Source organism: Heterocephalus glaber, unplaced genomic scaffold, assembly GCF_053883595.1.
Source record: "Heterocephalus glaber isolate CG9 unplaced genomic scaffold, H.glaber_assembly_v1.0 deba00000071, whole genome shotgun sequence".
In the NCBI taxonomy this organism is placed as follows: Eukaryota; Metazoa; Chordata; class Mammalia; order Rodentia; family Bathyergidae; genus Heterocephalus; species Heterocephalus glaber.
In genome coordinates this window covers 34,386,249-34,394,897 of record NW_028258137.1, presented here as the reverse complement: position 1 = coordinate 34,394,897, position 8,649 = coordinate 34,386,249, and positions in this window count along the sequence as shown.

The following is an 8,649-nucleotide window of genomic DNA, read 5'->3' as shown; positions in this document are numbered from 1 at the left end:
CAAATATTCATCTTAGAATCAACTGCTTTGACTCAGATCCAAGCTAATTAGCCAGAACTAGATCACATGATCACCTCTAGACAGGGGCAGAGTAGGGTGAGTGGTAAGCCCCAGTGGACCGGCATGGGCTCAATGGAGGAGGGCTGATTTCTGAAGGAGTTTTGCAGTGCTTTCCAGAAAACGATGAAAATGATCCTCAAGGAAGGAAAATATGACTGGTGGAAAAAGCTAGGGACAGTTGAATAAAAATAATTGTATTGTTACTAAAGTTATATATACATCTATACATCCATATATATATATTTATATATATATTTATATATATATACTTATATATATTTATATATATATTTTTTATATATATATTTATTTATTTATTTTTTGTACCGGGGATCAAACTCAGTTCCTTGCACTTGCGAGACAGGAGGCAGAACCACTGAGATAAATCCCCAGCCCCTATACATATATTTTTTAAAAGACTAAAAAAGATAATCACTGAAAGTCTAGAACTGGTCATCAGTGGTGGGATCATGGGTAAATTTTACCTTCCCTTCTTTTAATTGGGTAGCAATAGAGTAGAGACAGGGATAGCAACCTGAGAATCCTAGTCTCCAGCTTCAAGGTAGAGAACTCAGGCTAAGGATCTTGGTCTCTGGAGTTGGAAGCTGTAAAATACTTCTCACATCTCATTAAGACACACTGATTGTCACAGATTGGTGGATATTATTATTACCATTATTTCTTTGATTGGCTGACTTAGAATGAACAGGTATTAATTCTATGAGAACCAAAGCCATCTACACACATGGCTCACTGTTTTCAGTGACATACCTTTATTCCAAAGTTATCCACTAGCATAACTTTACTATTCCAGCAAATATGCTGACCTGTCAATTAATTTTTGCTTATTGTGGAACTATCCTGAAAGATTCATCAACTCTTCCCTAGAAAGCATCCAACACTTTATATCCCAAGACTCTTTGAAACACTGCCTCCAATATCTGCACCTTGCTATTTCCACCAATTCTCCACTATCACAACATGGTCTTTACCCAATTCTCACCAACTCTCCCACCTGCCACCTCGAAGCCCTTGTTAAACCTGAGTACAGGTTTAATACTTTGTAAAGAAGACCTTGCCTTTCCCTCTTACCAAAGCCCTGTGGAGGTGGTGTTCTCCATCACTGCAGAGACCAATTCATTCAGCTTTACCTTATCAAAAGATGTTTAGTGGAACTTGAGTTGTAGCTCAGAGGTAGAGCATTTGTCTAACATACAAGAGGCCCTAAGTTGAACCCCCAAAGTCAAAAAATTTAAAAGTACCTAGGAAGCCAGCATTCAACATCTCTGATAGACCTACATGGAAATGCCAACTGGATTCAGAGATCCATGGTGTCTTAGTTACTGGAATAAAATACTTAACACCCATAAGATAAAGGAGGAAAGGTTTATTTTAGCTCATAGTTTGTGAAGGTTTCAGTCCATAATCAGCTGATTCCAAGGTAGTACAGTATGGCAGAGGGCCATCTCAGAGGAGAAATAGTCTGTGGTATGGCAGGCAGGAAACATAAGTAGTGAGCCTTCCTTTTCCTCTCTATTCTATAGGCCTCTTGGTTGGTGCCACTCATACCCAGGGTGGGTCTTTTACCTTCAGTAAGTCCATTTATCCACACCCACAACCATGCTAATCCAATCAGTGGGCTAATCCAGTATCACACACCCATAATCTATATTCACACACTCTAGATCCAGCCACCTCCGAAAAGCCCCACCTATCAGCATGTTAGGCTTTAGGGAGACATCTAGATATAAGCCATAACACATGGAACTCCTACCAGTAGAAGACATCTGACCTTTGTTCCTTTAGGAAATGGAAGCAGATAGGGTTGGTTGGAAGCACACTATATGGGAGTCCCAACACAATTAATCTTTACAGTTTTAAATAATCTATTTGCTGTGATTGTTTAATGTCTTCCTCCCTGCCAGGACTAGAACTTCAAAGGACTGTCTGCTTTTTCAGGGCCAGAGATAGAACCTAGGTCCTTGCTCATGCTGAGGAAGCACTCTACCACTGAACCGCCCCCCAAGGACTATGTCTTGATTGTGATTTGCCTCCAGCTTCTAGAGAAGTGTTTTACACTAGTTGGGTTTGATATTTGTTGAGAGAATGAATCTACAGATGAGAGGAGGAAGGAACTTGGATTATAACCTTGGCTCTGCCACCAGTTTACCAAATGCCTTTGGGAAAGTCTGCTGTCTTTCTAAGCCTCAGTTTCTTCACATGTACAATACTGAGTGGAATGACTCCTGGAATTCCGTAGCTATATTTGGCAGTTAAGGTTCCAAATCAGCTTTCCAAGTTTTGAAGGAGTCTAGAGAAGGTGGCTGATGCCTGTCCTTCTGGAGCCTGGGATTGGCAGCTCCTGGAATCATGGCAATAACCTCTGATTTCTTAGGTCTGGTCTGCCTCCCAGTCTCAGAGATTTGGCAGGATGAGTGGAGGCCAGGATGTTTCCTATTTGTCAGCTGCTATATCCACATCAAGTGTTGTCTTTCTCTACTTTCTCTTGAGGATATGGGTGTGAAGTGTTTCAATTTTTGTGAGTGGTCCTCAGGGGCATGTGGTCACTGGGGATTTTGTCCCTCTGTCCTTGTTTTCCTTCTGGTCATGTCAGCTATTGACCCCAATCCAGTCTACTCTATGGGGGGGAATGTTATCAGTCACCTCCCTGGGTTTTAAATTTCTCATCTGCCTACCAGAGACATTTATGATCATGTTATCCTATCATGAAACACATGGCTGAACCCATTCTCATCTTATAGGTGATTCCTGACTTGCTTGCTCTGTAATTTGAGAGCAAGTTCGGTAACCTTTCTGTACTTGATTCCTTCCTGTGAAAAGTGTCACAATGCTAATAGATGACCACTGGCTTATTATCTCAGTCTGTTTTTTCCTGCTATAACAAAACCTGAGACAGGGTACTTTGTAAAGAATAGCAGTTTATTTGCCTCTTGGTCCTGTAGCCGACCTAAGAAGTCCAAGAGCATGGTGCTGTGCTCATGACATGGTCATAACATGGTGCAGAGCATTACAAAGCAAGTGGGATAGCTCAGGCCTCCCTCCTCCTTCTCCTCCTTGTCCTCATCCCTGTCCTCCACCTCTTCCTCTTCCTCTTCCTCTTTCTGCTTAAAAAGCCACTAATGCTGTCAAGGGTACCCCACTCATGAATTTAATCCTAATTGCCTCCCAAGGGCTCCACTTCCAAATGCCATTCAATTAAAATTGTAACACATGAACTTTTGGGGGACACAAAAGTAGCTGTTGAGGGTTTGAGTGGTCCAGGGAAAGTTTGACTTTTTAAAGGGAGATTTTGGGGTGATGGAATTGTTCTATGTCCTGATTGAAGTAGTTAGTGATTGCATGATTCTATGCCTATGCTAAAATTCATAACACTGTGAACCAAAATGTTAACTTTTTGTATGACAATTTTAAAAAATATTAGGGCTGGATAAATGTCACAGCCCTTCAGCAATGTCCTTTTTCCTGGCAAGATAAAGAGAGAAAGCACAACCTTAGATGCTTTGGAAAGCGGAAGCCGCCCCCCCACCCCCCACCCCAGGAAAGAAATAAGCCCCATCCACTCAAGGCTGAGATCTTCCCCAAGCCACTCCTGGGTCTGCATGAAGACTCAAGGCAAGTGGCAGCTGAAGATAGGGACCTGAGTGTGTGGGAGCGATGCAGAACTCCAGCAAGCTATTGAAAAAGATTTAAATGCACCACTTCCTATGTATTCTGAGGTGCAGCTATAATTGCTGTTCTTTCCAAATAAATCCTTCAGATTAAATGGATATCGAGTGTGTAAGTTCAAAGATTGCACACAGCACGTGAACCTTGTCAAAGTTCAGGGTGAGTCAGGCTAGATTAACAGGAGTTGGCACACATTGTTTTAGTTTTAACACTATCATCTGGGCTTGGTGTTCAGTGTTTACATTTTTGGGTGAGAAAAATCCAAGCCAGATAAGGCAGCTGGGGCAGCCCCAAGAGGCAAGAATCTTGGATTGGTGACAAAGTCTTACACTTTAGGGGAAGTCCCTTCTTCTTTCTGAACCTCAGTGTTGCCACCTGTCCTCCTGGGTAGTATGAGTTGGACTTGACCATCTCCAAGGCTCTTTCCTACTTGGCTTATGGCTGAGATCATGTCTCTTCTTTCTACTTGTGGGGGAGATAGTTGCCTCTTTTTCTTCCACTGGCTCTTGCCAGAATGTAGTCTCTGTTTGGAAGCCACCCCACAATGTTCCCAAGCAATGTTAAGTCTACTTTGAATTTAATGACTTTCCTTTACCCACTTGCCTGCTCCAAAAGAATTCTTTGGGCAAATTTGTGTACAAATGTCAACAGGCTCTGCAGAGCATTGGAGAAACGTGCCCAGAGGTGCTGTTAGGATGTGGGAATTATGAGGTAAGCGGTAAGAAGCCAAAAAACCAGAAAGCCACTTGAGCAGAGAGTATAAACATAAATATCTCCAAGCAGGCCCCAGCATTGAGTTTTTTATGTTGATGTGCTAATACATTATCCACTAAGGGTTTATTTACACCATTTTGGTATTCCCTGCAATTCATTTATCTGCATAAGGAAGAGGCACTAACAGGACAGTTCCTCATGCACAACATCCCTATGCGATCCCCTCTGCTGTTTATAATCCTTCATGCCCAGATCTATAATTCATGAGCTGATGGCCTGGTGGCAGCTTCCATAAAGGCCACGCCGGGCACCCAGTCGTTAACGTGCACACTGTCATGCATGGAATCGAAATAAGCCTGCGCTCCTTCTATCCATCACGACGCCACCGACGTGTGGGCAATGATATTATCCAAATATTATTAAAACTTTGAACCCTGTCCCCATAAATTATGGCTGAATGGCTCCATGACCATTAGGAGAGAGGGATGTATGGGCTTCAGTTGCCGCCGAGTAATTATGTGCTTAAAAGGAAGCGTGGCTGAGCATTACTCTAGTAAAAAAGAGAGAAGCTCCGATCGTTTGTTATTGCTGCGGCGCTCGAAGCTGGACCGCTTGGGCAGGTCAAGTCAACCTTCCAGCAGGACAATTATCTGCCTAGAGAGACCAAACATCTGTTATTAAGTATGTACAGGCATCAAGGCAACATGCTAGAAATCTTGTCCACTTCAAACACTTGGCGTATTCCACACAACACCCCCTTCACTTTTTGTTCCTGCAGCAGTCAGCTTTGAAATATACCCTATCTTCCCTCCCCCAGCCCCTGGCTTTAATGTGCCCTGCAGCTGCTAAAGATGGTGTTGTAACTTTAGAAGAACCTTGCTATCTTTTTCTGGCTTGTCCAGTAATAATAATAATTTTCGTTATTTTTTTCTCTCCAACTTTCTTTTGCATGTATTAGTTCTTCAAGGAGTTTTGCTGAGGTAGAGATAACATGGGTTGAAAGCACGAGGTCAGCCCATGTTTATGTTAAATGCCATATCTTTCTTTGATCCATGCATCTGCAGCAACTTGTAGGCAGGTATGGTGCACCAGAAGAGGGACTGTTGTATTGGGATTATGAAATGGAAAGAAGTTTTCAGGCTCTGAAGGTTCCCCACACCATTTGTGTGTATTAGAATGCTGGGGAATTGGGGAGAGGGATTTCAGAAACCATGTACAAGAAGATGAGGAGCAAGAGAATAAGGCTACAGAGAGAGAGAGTGGGCTGGGATGGGGGTTTGCAAAATGGTGGGAGGAGGGCAGTAAAGGTGCCCAGGAAGGTAACATTGCAGCCATTCCTGCTGAGCATTTCCAGACAATCATAACCAGAGTGCAATTTTGTGTCTATAAAGATGCAAAGTATAATATGAGTCAGGAGAGTGGAGCCATGTTTGTGGAGGAGGAAGGGCAAGGCTCTCCTTTGTTCAATGATGTAGTAACAACAGATCAAATGCCTTTCTTCTCATGGAGAATGGGCTCTCCAGATCTTGTAAGGCCCCACAATCTGAGCATCTTAGAGATAAATGAGATCTGGATTAGCTTCAAAGTAATCCAGGGTGGAGAGGAGATGGGTGGGGCTAGAGATGAAACAGAATTGGACCTGAGTTAATCATTGTTGAAGCCAAGGAATGGGCACGGGGGCTTGTTGGACCATTCCCTAAACTTTTGATTATATCTGAAAAATTTTCCATAATTAAAAATAATCTCAAGGAGCAGAACTCCCTTCCACGTGCATGATCCACAGAGCCAGTGAAGAATGCACCTCCTCCAAACTAAAGTCTATGGAAATAAACACAGGGAAGAGACATCAAGATTGACTTGTTGGCATAGTTTATGGAACTCTCTGCTCTAATCCATCCTGTAAACACTTTTCCCAGAAACGCCCCATAAGGGCTTCCTGGCTCAATGACACTGCCCTAAGTGCCTTCATGGAGCATTTAAGATGTGCCACAGTATGGTCTCACTCCTCGCCTTCCTCCCACCTGGAACCTAATTGCTGGCAGGAAATCAGGAAGTGTTGGTGGGTGAGGGGAAGTGGATACTGAGTGGTGTTAACCAAAGCAGTTCTGGGACTTCCCTTCCCCCTCTGCTGTCTTCTCTCAGGGATATCAGATCCAGTTGACTAGCTTTTAGCCCCTGGCCTTTTTTCCCTCGGCAAGTGCTGGGCAGAGGGCAGCTCTGGCATAGCTGTTTGATGTTCATGCAAAGAAAAGGGAGAAAGGCACACGAATGACCAGGATCTGGTTCCCTTCAAGAGCAGAGGCAACGGTTTCCTTCTCTTGGGGGACTACGTTGACCTTCCAGAGGGCCCTGTTAGAATGGGCCACACAGAGAGTGAGGCAGATATAGATACTAAATGTCTCCACTGAATGGGACTGAGTGCTGGGAGGGTCATGGTGAGCACCAATGTCTTTGTTAGACTAGAATCTGTACTTGCATCTTCTGAGAAAAGCACCACATATTCCTTTGGTCAACAAGCTTTCTTCTTTTCCAGGTTCCTGGGCTGTGAATGGAATCCACCTCCACTCCCAGATCCTCATCCCATTATAGGGTCAGTCATGGAACCCAGGCATGGACCACTGGAACATGGTCACTGGTTTAGGGATGGTCATGTGATCCAACCAAGCCAATGGGACTCAGCTTTGGGACTTTTGCTGAAACTGTAGATAAAGAACAAGTTAGCCACTATTGCCCTCCCAATTTGATATCTGATGAGAATAAAGTTGCTACCTAAGAAAACCTACCTGGAAGGTGGAGATATCAAGAATTCTGACCTTAAGAATCCAGCTATTTTCCATTTTCTTTATGTCCAGATCAAGCTGAATTCTGTCATTTGCAAGCAGAAGAGTCCTGACTGATACAAGAGTGGGACAGCCTGGAGATGACTACAGAGAAGCATCCAGTCTAGCTTGGCCAAGAGGGCATAGCTTTGGGGTTGAGTGAGATGCTAGGTGAGGGATCACTAACTGTGTCCTGTGTTCATAGGGACATCAGTTACTGACCAGTGCATCTTTCCTTATGAGTCCAAGTGTGACCCCAAGTCTTTTTTCACTCACTATTGTAGGCAGCCACTATTGACTGGCTATATTCGGCACAAGGACATACCTCTTTGCCTCTCTTGCTGGAGGTCCTGGAGAGGAGCCAGGACCTGGGGTGGACAGTGTCACCATAGAGATAAGGACACATCACAGGTCAGGTCATAAGAACTGAGGTCCAGACTAGAAGAAGTCCTAGAATGTTCAGGGAACCTGAGTTCTTTGAATCCAGGCAGTGGCTGTGGGAAGCTTTGCGCTCCGGAGACCCTCTGAGGGCTGCCTGCCTAAGCTGACTGTGCAGACGGCTAGTCTAGTGACTAGTGCCAGGGCCCCTGGGAGTATTTTCCTTCTCTTTACTAGAGAAGCCAACTGGGTTCCCAGAATCCATATGCCTGTATTCAAAGCCTGGCTTTACTACTTTGTAGCTAGGTGACTCCTAGTCACTTTCTCTATACCTAAGCCACAATACCCAACATTCATAACTTAAAGGAGGAGAGGTTTATTTTGGTTCCCAATATCAGTAGTTTCAGTCCATTGTTGGCAGGATCAGTTGCAGAAACAGCGTGATGGAGGGGAGAAAGCTGCTCACTCCAAGGTGGCCAGGAAGCAGAAAGAGAAGGGAGGAGCTCGGGTGGGGGGAGATGCCTCCTTCCAGGCCATGCTCCCAGTAGCCTACCTCCAACCCGGCCTCACCTCCTAATAGCAAGTCAGCTATGAACTCATCCGTGGACTAATGCACTCATGAGTATATCAACCCTATGATCTAGTCGCCATCCAAACATATGAGGCTTCGGGGGGAGCAGCCCAGATTTACACCATAACAGTGATCCTGGGCAATAGGAAACGTCTCTGTGCTTTGGTTTGGGCTGAGAAATGAGAGATAATAATACCCACCTCTCTGGTTGTAATGAATATTAAAAATTTTTAAGGTAAAGTATGAGTACAATGCCTGACACATATTAGGTGCCATATGTTCATTAAGTAAACACATAAGTCAGCAGCTGAGACTTCCTGTATTCTCAGGAGTTCAGCTGGGGTCCCACTCAGAGAAAAGACAGTATGTTCTGCTATTCTGAATTCGCCTCTTTACTCTGCCTATGTATTTTTTTCCTGT